This window comes from Bos taurus, chromosome 9 (genome assembly GCF_002263795.3).
Source record: "Bos taurus isolate L1 Dominette 01449 registration number 42190680 breed Hereford chromosome 9, ARS-UCD2.0, whole genome shotgun sequence".
In the NCBI taxonomy this organism is placed as follows: domain Eukaryota; kingdom Metazoa; phylum Chordata; class Mammalia; order Artiodactyla; family Bovidae; genus Bos; species Bos taurus.
The window spans coordinates 103,188,038-103,197,007 of NC_037336.1; positions in this window are offsets into that span (position 1 = coordinate 103,188,038).

Genomic DNA, 8,970 nt, shown 5'->3' on the forward strand with positions numbered 1-8,970 from the left:
GGAGCAGAATGTCAGCTTCAGGGATGAGGAATGGGGTGTGTCTGCTGGAAGGAGGAAGCAAAGGCCAGAGCAGCGCAGAGCCTGCCCGCTGGAGGGGAAGTCACATCCCCAGCGCCCGGCCACCTGGGACCGGTGAGCTCGGCCCTGTTCCGGGACCGGTCTCTGCAGGTGAGGCTGTACTGGGGGAGGGCGACCTAAGTCCAGGGACCCATGTCCTCATAGTAAGAGGACCACCAGGACACAGGACACCCTGGGAGGTTCGAGGTGGCTAGGGGAGGGGTGCAGCCAGCAGCCTAGGGGCCCCCAAGGTCACACAGCCCCAGGAGCCGCCCCCAGAGCCTCCAGAGGGGGCAAGACGGTGCGAGAATTCACCTGGGCTGTCTCAGGCCCCCTTGTGTGGCCCATCATTACAGCAGCCCCAGGAGACCAATGCACAGGCCCACCAGGCTCCAGAAACTTCCGTGTTCACAGCCGTTTGGGAGCCCAGGGAGAGAGCAGTGAGGCCAGCTGTGTCCGCGGCGGCAGGACCTGCTACTGACCGGCCAGTGACCATGCCTGGCTGGGGACAGCGTCAGCCCAGGGACGGCTGTGCCTGACTGGAAATCAGGGGCTCTGGGACAGAGGACAGAGGGGTCCAGGCAGGTTCCTCAGCAGAGTCAAAGGTCAGCTGATTTAGAGCATCCTCGCAGCTGGGGGCTGGGCTGGGCTCCCGAAAGTGCCCAGGGCAATGCCAGCCCCAGCCCGCCCCTCAGGCAGGTGTCCAGTTGCAGACGGTGGACTGTAGATAGATCTGGCCCCTGAGCAGGAGGGCAAGGACGGAAGGAGCAAACAGCCGAGGGGCCACGGCCAGTGACTCCAGATGCTGAGAAGCCTGGGGAAAGGGTGTCTTCCTGTCTCCAGAGTTAACTGAGGGTTTACGCGCCAGGGAAACAGGGTTGAGATTCCCAATCACTCCTGGCAGCTTGCCTGTTGGGCAGTCACTTCCATTCACAGGAAGCACCTGAGTGTTGCCCGGGGCACGCACGCAGGGGGACGCAGCAGGGGATTCACCAGAAAGGCGAGGGGGAGTTTCCGGCACTCAAGGGCCGGCGGCCTGGGAACAGGGTCTGCTCTGAGCCCGGGCTCTGGACGCTCATGAGAACCGGGCTCTGGACGCTCATGAGAACCTTCTGAGCTAAAGGATGGACCCACGGCGTACAGAGGAGCCGACGCGAAAACCCTGAGCCAGCAAGGTTTGGATGGGATTGAGGAGGGTCAGCCCAGTGCGGGCCCTGGGGAGTCTCACACCACCGCCCCCCCCCACCCCGCACTCCCCCACACCCTGGCTCTGTGTCCCTGGGGGGTGGAGGTGAGGGTGCCCGGGACCCTCCCCTGTTCACAGCACCGCCCCCCATCCCAGGAGGAGGTGAGGGCGCCCCGGGGACCGCCCCATCCTCACAGAGCCCCCTCAACCTCGCTCTGTGTCCCTGGGGGATGGAGGTGAGGGCGCCCGGGACCCTCCCCGTGTTCACAGAGCCCATCCCCGCCAGCCCAGGGGGAGGTGAGGGCGGCCCACGGACTCTCCCTGTCTTCACGGAGCCCCCACCCCACCTCCCAAGGGGGAGGTGAGGGCGCCCGGACCGTCCCCATCTGCTCAGCACCGCCCCCCGCCTCGCAGCTCTTTGTCCCTGGGGGGTGGAGGTGAGGATGCCTGGGACCCTCCCCTGTTCACAGAACCCCTCCATCCCAGGAGGAGGTGAGGGCGCCCGGACCGTCCCCATCTGCGCAGCACCGCCCCCCGCAGCTCTGTGTCCCTGGCGGGTGGAGGTGAGGGCGGCGGCGCCGTCGGGGCGCAGGGCCGCCCAGGCAGGCGCTGGGAGCCCTGGATGCGAAGTGGCCACATCTGTTTGCTCTCGGCCTCCGCCCGCTGCCGGGCTTTCTCACCCGCTGTGGGCGGAGGGTTCCGGGAACTCGCTCTGCCCTGACCGACAGCAGAGGAGAAACTGCAGCCTGCGACTCCGACTCCAGGGCGCCCGGGTTGGTCGCGGGAGGAGAAGATTCCTTTAAACAGCTCCTGTGGATGGAGGCCAGGCAGGATGAGGTCGTGGGTTATTTCCAGTCCTGGCGGGGACTGAGTAGCCGCACAGCAACGCTGGGGGCCGGGCTGGGAGTGAGGCCGGCAGATGCTGGGGGGAGTAAAGGGGGCGTCCAGAGCGGGAAGCCCGGCTCCAGCCGGGACCCTCCTGGACCCCAGCTCCCTCCCATGTGAAACGGGCGCACTCACAAAGCCCGCTGGGTCAGAACCGGTTCTGAGCCGCCCTGGGGCTCTGTGCCCTGCCGACATCAGCGGGTGAAACCAGGGCCCTCTCTAGAGCCCCCACACTCGGGGGGTGCTTGGGAGCGGGACGCGGCTCTGAGGGTCCAGGCCGGAGGGCCCAGCGACCCCAGTGACCACAGAGGCCCCGGCTCAGCTGGGCGGCGGGGGTGCCTAGGAGCTCCGGTCTCTGTGCTTTCCCTGCTCTTGGGAACGGCCGGCCCCCCTGGCTGCAGACTCCTGTTCCCATGGCGACCACGGGGTCGCAGGGACCTGGCACCAGCAGTGGGGGCGCCTGGCCTGGGTCGCCTGCCGCTCCCTTCCGCCGTGTCCAGCACCCCCACAGCTGACATCAGCTCCTGGTGTGGGGCCTCCTCCAGGCTGGCCTCCTGGCCTCACTCATCCCGTCTGTCCCGCCCCCTCCTCCAGCCTCTGCCTGCGCCTGGGACGCGGGGTCCCAGCCCCCAAGGCCTCGCCCGCCCCCAGGAGCCAGCCTTCCGCACGGCCTGCAGGACAGTGAAGTGAGACACCGCAGAGTCCCTTCTCCGGGGACCCTGGGAGCCCAGGACGGCTCAGGGAGTGCTGCTGCTGCTGCTAAGTCGCTTCAGTCGTGTCCGACTCTGTGGACCCCATAGACGGCAGCCCACCAGACTCCACCGACCCTGGGATTCTCCCGGCAAGAGTACTGGAGTTACCATTTCCTTCTCCAAGGCATGAAAGTGAAAAGTGAAAGTGAAGTCACTCAGTTGTGTCCGACTCTTAGCGACCCCATGGACCACAGCCTACCAGGCTCCTCCGTCCATGGGATTTTCCAGGCAAGAGTACTGGAGTGGGGTACCATTGTCTTCTCCCAGGGAGTGCTGGGTGCCCCCAGACGCGAGATAGCTGTCAGCTGCCTGTGTGCTGAGTCGCTTCAGTCGCGTCTGACTCTTTGTGACCCCAGGGACTGCAGCCTGCCGGACTCCTCTGTCCAGGGCATTCTCCAGGCAAGAATCCTGGAGTGGGTTGCCATGCCCTCCTCCAGGGGACCTTCCTGACCCAGGAATTGAACCCACGTCTCTTACATCTCCTGCATTGGCAGGCAGGGTCTTTACCACGAGCGCCCCCTGGGAAGCCCTGGTTAGCTGCCTGCAGGGTCAGCCACACCCTGACCACCATGCCATCCCCTGTTGCCAGCCCCTAGAGTGACCACAGGGACACAGCAGACACCCTCCGCCCCTACCTCCTCCCGTGGTCCTTGCTGCCGCTCCCCCTACCACACCCTCTGGGCCTCCCTCCGCCTTTCTGTGCCCCAAGTGCTCTTTTTAGGGACCTTGAACTTGCTACCTCTTCTGCGAAACCATTTCCTGTTGGCTGCCCGATGGCTGGTTCTTTCCACTGGAGGAGCTCAGACCTCAGCTCCAAGGTCTCCATGCCCAGCTGACCAAGACCTCCACCTCCCTGGCCTGACCTGTGTCCCGTGTCTCTCAGGACCCCATTCACTCAAGCTTACCTTCGGATTCCTGGAGCTTGTGTCTCTCCCACTGGCCTGTGATCTCTGGGAGTTAGCAGAGGGTTGGCCTCCTGCCTATAAGGTTGTGACCCTAGCCCGGGGGAAGGGCCCCAGGGGGTTGGCCGAAGGGGGCCGTGACTGCAGGAGGGACGGGGGCTCCCCTGGTGGCTCCGTCCACACTCCACTGCTCCTCCCCTTGTCCCTCAGGGACTTCTGATTACCCCGCAGAAGTTCACTAATAAGCGTCTTGCTCGTTTGCTAAGTCGACAGTTCACGTCAGTGAACGCCACGTGCCTGGAGCAGGCCAGTCTCTGGGACTATTCTAGGTGTGACGCTGAGGCCTGAAGGGACAGCAGCCTTCAAAGGACCTCTTCCCACAGAATTCCTTGCTGACCCCGGGGGAGACTCGACCGCAGCCTGAAAACCGAGTCTCTGCCTGTGCTGCTGGGGATTGGGAAGAATGTACAGTGGTGTGAAGGCTGTTTTTGCCCCAGAAACCCTCCATCAGCAACATGTTCCCAGCCCAGGCTCCGGATCAGTCCGTGGTCAGTGCCAGAAGGTGTTTAATGAGGAGCCAAGGCTCCAGCAGGACCCCGGGGGCGTTCAGCCGCCCTGACAGGCGGTGCATGTGTGGGCTGTGATTTAGCAGGGAGCACGGAGAGGGAGGGGCGAGGAGCAGAAGTCCGGGGGCATCTCTGTGACTGGGCGCCGGGAAGGAGGCTCCTCTTCCCCAGGGCAGTGGGAGCTGGTCCAGCCCAGGGCCCGGAGCGAGCATGGTCTCCGGTTCCACACGGGACTCCAGGTGTCTACGGAGGGGCCCCTGGAAGGTGGCGACAGCTGGCTCCATTCCACCCAGAGCCTCCAACACCAGCTGGGCCCAACCCACCCATCAGGTCCCCTGTTCTCAACACCGAAGACCAGCCTCCACCCGCAGTAGGGCCTCGAGGAGGAATCATCCGCCTCAATTCTTCCAATAAGGATCTCGCACGCACATTGAAGTCGAGCAACTCCACGCAGACAGCTAGGGCTTTTCTTTCTCTTAAGCCCTAAACACATCTGAGCTCTGATCCACAATACACAGGAAACCAGGGTCTCCGGCCCCCAGGACCCCAGATGGACACGACCGCGGCAGTCGCCCTGGGCCGTCCACACCCATGGTCAGGGGAGGGTATTGTGTCAGCATGGTGTTTCTGTGGGGTTTTCCCTGAATTTGCTTCACCTCTGGGGCATTTTGCTCAAGATGTCTTTCGGGTGAAAAGACTTCGTGCTGAGTCACTCTGTGTGGTATCCTGGGAGAACGCACACATGGCCATGGGTTTTCGCAAACAGATTCATCTGACTGACATTTGCACAATGTTTTTGTAATTAAGGAGCAGGAATCGGAGCAAAGAGACCAAAAAGGAAGATTTTCCGGCCCGGCGGCCTTGTGCCTGCCGCTCGCTCGGTGTGTGCACACGTGTGTGTGTGCATTGTTGCTGTGGAATTCAGACCGGAAGGAAGGGCAGAAGAATCCAGTGGTTACAGAAGATCCCAGCTAGCATGACAGATGTAAATATGACACCCAAAATTGAGCAAGGGTAACCTTTTGCAAAGCGCAATCACAGAAAAGAGTTTAGCAGTATCTTCTTTCTTTTCAATGTCCTTGCAAGTGAATGATAGGAACAAATTTTGCAAGATGTCCTAAGCTGTGTGACCTCGAAAGAAGGGCTCAGGGCCTTCGTCTTCTACTCAGCTTTGAGTCATTTCAAAAAGCCTTTGGCAAACTTTATACATTAGTCAGAACTCTCTGCAGAAATGGAACCAATAGGCTGTACACATATAAAGATTGATGGTAAGGAGCTGGCTCACACAATCAGGGAGGCTGACGAGCTCTGCAGCCATTGAGCTGGAGGCCCCAGAAAGCTGATCGTTTAGGTCCAGCCCTCGTCCAAAGGCCTGGTGCCAGGAGAAGGGAGGGTGTGTTTCCCATCGGGGGCCCAGGAAGAACTGACGCTTCACTCGAGTCCGAACGGAGGTCGGGATGCCAGTGTCCCCGTTCAAAGGCAGTCAGGCGAGAAGAGTTCCCTCACATCCACGGAGGGTCAGCACTTTTGGGCTATTCAGGCCTTCAACAACCTGCTTTACTCGGCCTACAGATTCGAATGTTACTCTCATCCAAAAACACCTTCACGGAACAATGGCCAAGTGGCTGGGCCCCCCATGGACAGAGGGCACAAAAGATTAGCTGTCACAACTTATACGGACAAAACTTAAAAACCAAAAGGAGAGAAAGCCAAAGGAGTCCTTGGATGAGTGGAATTTCACAATAGGTACAGGTTAGTAATGAGCTGTGTACGAACACACACATCTAGAATGGACTCACTCCTCAGGGATCATCTTGACCCTCAGTGAGTAGAATGCATCAAGTGACCTGATGTTATTAAGAGAGTATAAAAAGAAATCCTTCTAACTCAAATGTTTCATCCTGAGACTGTTTCTTATCCTGAGAGTTTCATACTTTCAACATTTGAAGCTATTGAAAAATAGAAAAAGACATAGAAATTTTCTTTGCTTGTAAATCTGTATAAAGTATCTTATTTTATCCACTCAAAAGAGCAGTCACAAAGTCCACAGAAGAGGCTCTTAGTTAATTTAAAGTCCTATGAACTTGATAAAGCACCTGTCACAGTGAGAAGAATCCTGAGGTACAGAAATGCACATCTTTTAAACTGAATTGTTGATTCAAAGTGAAGTTGGTGATCCAAAGTCTAAGGAAAAATGAGGAAAACAAAACGAGATTTGGGCTATCCAACCTGGAAGCAACGCTGCGGTATAAGGGCATCGCATGAAAGTAACACAATTTAACTCAAATCTCAGTGTTTTCTTTGCATTTCTCCTAATATTTAGTGCTTTTATCTAAAGATGTCTCTCAGAATCTTCAAAACATGCTCACATTCCTATCTATACAATTTCATTTTCACTATTTTTATTTTTGAGTCTATTATAAATAAGACTGTTTTCTTAATTTCTTTTTCAAATAACTTATTTAGTGTACATATGCACAACTGACTTGTATATTGATTGACGTGTGTTGATTTTATATCCTGACATACGCCAAATTTGTTTATTAATTCCAACAGTTTTGTGTGTACATGTGGAGTCTTTAGGGTTCTTCATGTGTAAGATCATGCCATCTCCAGAGATAATTTTGCTTCTTCCTCTCTGATTTGGATGACTTGTATTTCTCTTTTTTGCCTAAATTGTTCTGTCTAGGACATAACCATGGTGAGCAGAACTGCTGGCATGCGTACTCAGTCACTAAGTCATGTGTCCAGCTCTTTGCAACCCCATGGACTGTAGCCCACCAGCTTTCTGTCCCTGAGATTTCCCAGGCAAGAATCCTGGAGTGCTACATTTCCTTCTCCAGGGCATCTTCCCGAACCAGGGACTGAACCGCTGTCTCCTGCTTTGGCAGCAGATTCTTTACCACTGAGCCGTGTTCCTGGAGCGCATGGTGACTGCGTTTCCAATTTGAAGGGACTGTCGTTCTGGTTTATGCAGTAGCTGTGCCATTGCACGCTTCCACCAACAGTGTGCGAGGGTTGAACTGGCTCCACATCCTCACCAACACTCTGGCCACCGATGTGAAGAGCCGACTGATTAGAAAAGACCCTGATGCGGGGAAAGGTTGGAGGCAGGAGGAGAAGGGGATGCCAGGGGATGAGATGGTTGGATGGCATCACTGACTCGATGGACACAAGTTTGAGCAAGCTCTGGGAGATGATGAAGGACAGGGAAGTCTGGTATAAGCATCTGAATGCAGAGTTCCAAAGAATAGCAAAGAGAGATAAGAAAGCCTTCCTCAGCGATAAATGCAAAGAAATAGAGGAAAACAGCAGAATGGGAAAGACTCGAGATCTCTTCAAGAAAATTAGAGATACCAAGGGGACACTTCATGCAAAGATGGGCTTGATAAAGGACAGAAATGGTATGGACCTAACAGAAGCAGAAGATTTTCAGAAGAGGTGGCAAGAATACACAGAAGAACTGTACAAAAAAGATCTTCATGACCCAGATAATCACGATGGTGTGATCACTCACCTAGAGCCAGACATCCTGGAATGTGGAGTCAAGTGGGCCTTAGAAAGCATCACTATGAACAAAGCTAGTGGAGGTGATGGAATTCTAGTTGAGCTATTTCAAATCCTGAAAGATGATGCTGTGAAAGTGCTGCACTCAATATGCCAGCAAATTTGGAAAACTCAGCAGTGGCCACAGGACTGGAAAAGGTCAGTTTTCATTCCAACCCCAAAGAAAGGCAATGCCAAAGAATGCTCAAACTACCACACAATTGCACTCATCTCACACACTAGTAAAGTAATGCTCAAAATTCTCGAAGCCAGGCTTCAGTAATACATGAACTGTGAAATTCCAGGTGTTCAAGCTGGTTTTGGAAAAAGCACAGGAACCAGATATCAAATTGCCAGCATCTGCTGGATCATGGAAAAAGCAAGAGAGTGCCAGAGAAACATCTATTTCTGCTTTATTGACTATGCCAAAGCCTTTGACTGTGTGGATCACAACAAACTGTGGAAAATTCTGAAAGAGATGGGAATACCAGACCACCTGACCTGCATCTTGAGAAATTTGTATGCAGGTCAGGAAGCAACAGTTAGAACTGGACATGGAACAACAGACTGGTTCCAAATAGGAAAAGGAGGCCATCAAGGCTGTATATTGTCACCCTGCTTATTTAACTTCTATGCAGAGTCCATCATGAGAAACGCTGGACTGGAAGAAGCACAAGCTGGAATCAAGATTGCCAGGAGAAATATCAATAACCTCAGATATGCAGATGACACCACCCTTATGGCAGAAAGTGAAGAGGAACTAAAGAGCCTCTTGATGAAAGTGAAAGAGGAAACTGAAAAAGTTGGCTTAAACTCAACATTCAGAAAACTAAGATCATGGCATCTGGTCCCATCACTTCATGGGAAATAGATAGGGAAACAGTGGAAATAGTGGCTGACTATATTTTTTTGGGCTCCAAAATCACTGCAGATGGTGATTGCAGCCATGAAATTAAAAGACGCTTACTCCTTGGAAGGAAAGTTATGACCAACCTAGACAGCATATTCAAAATCAGAGACATTACTTTGCCAACAAAGGTCTGTCTAGTCAAGGCTATGGTTTTTCCAGTGGTCGT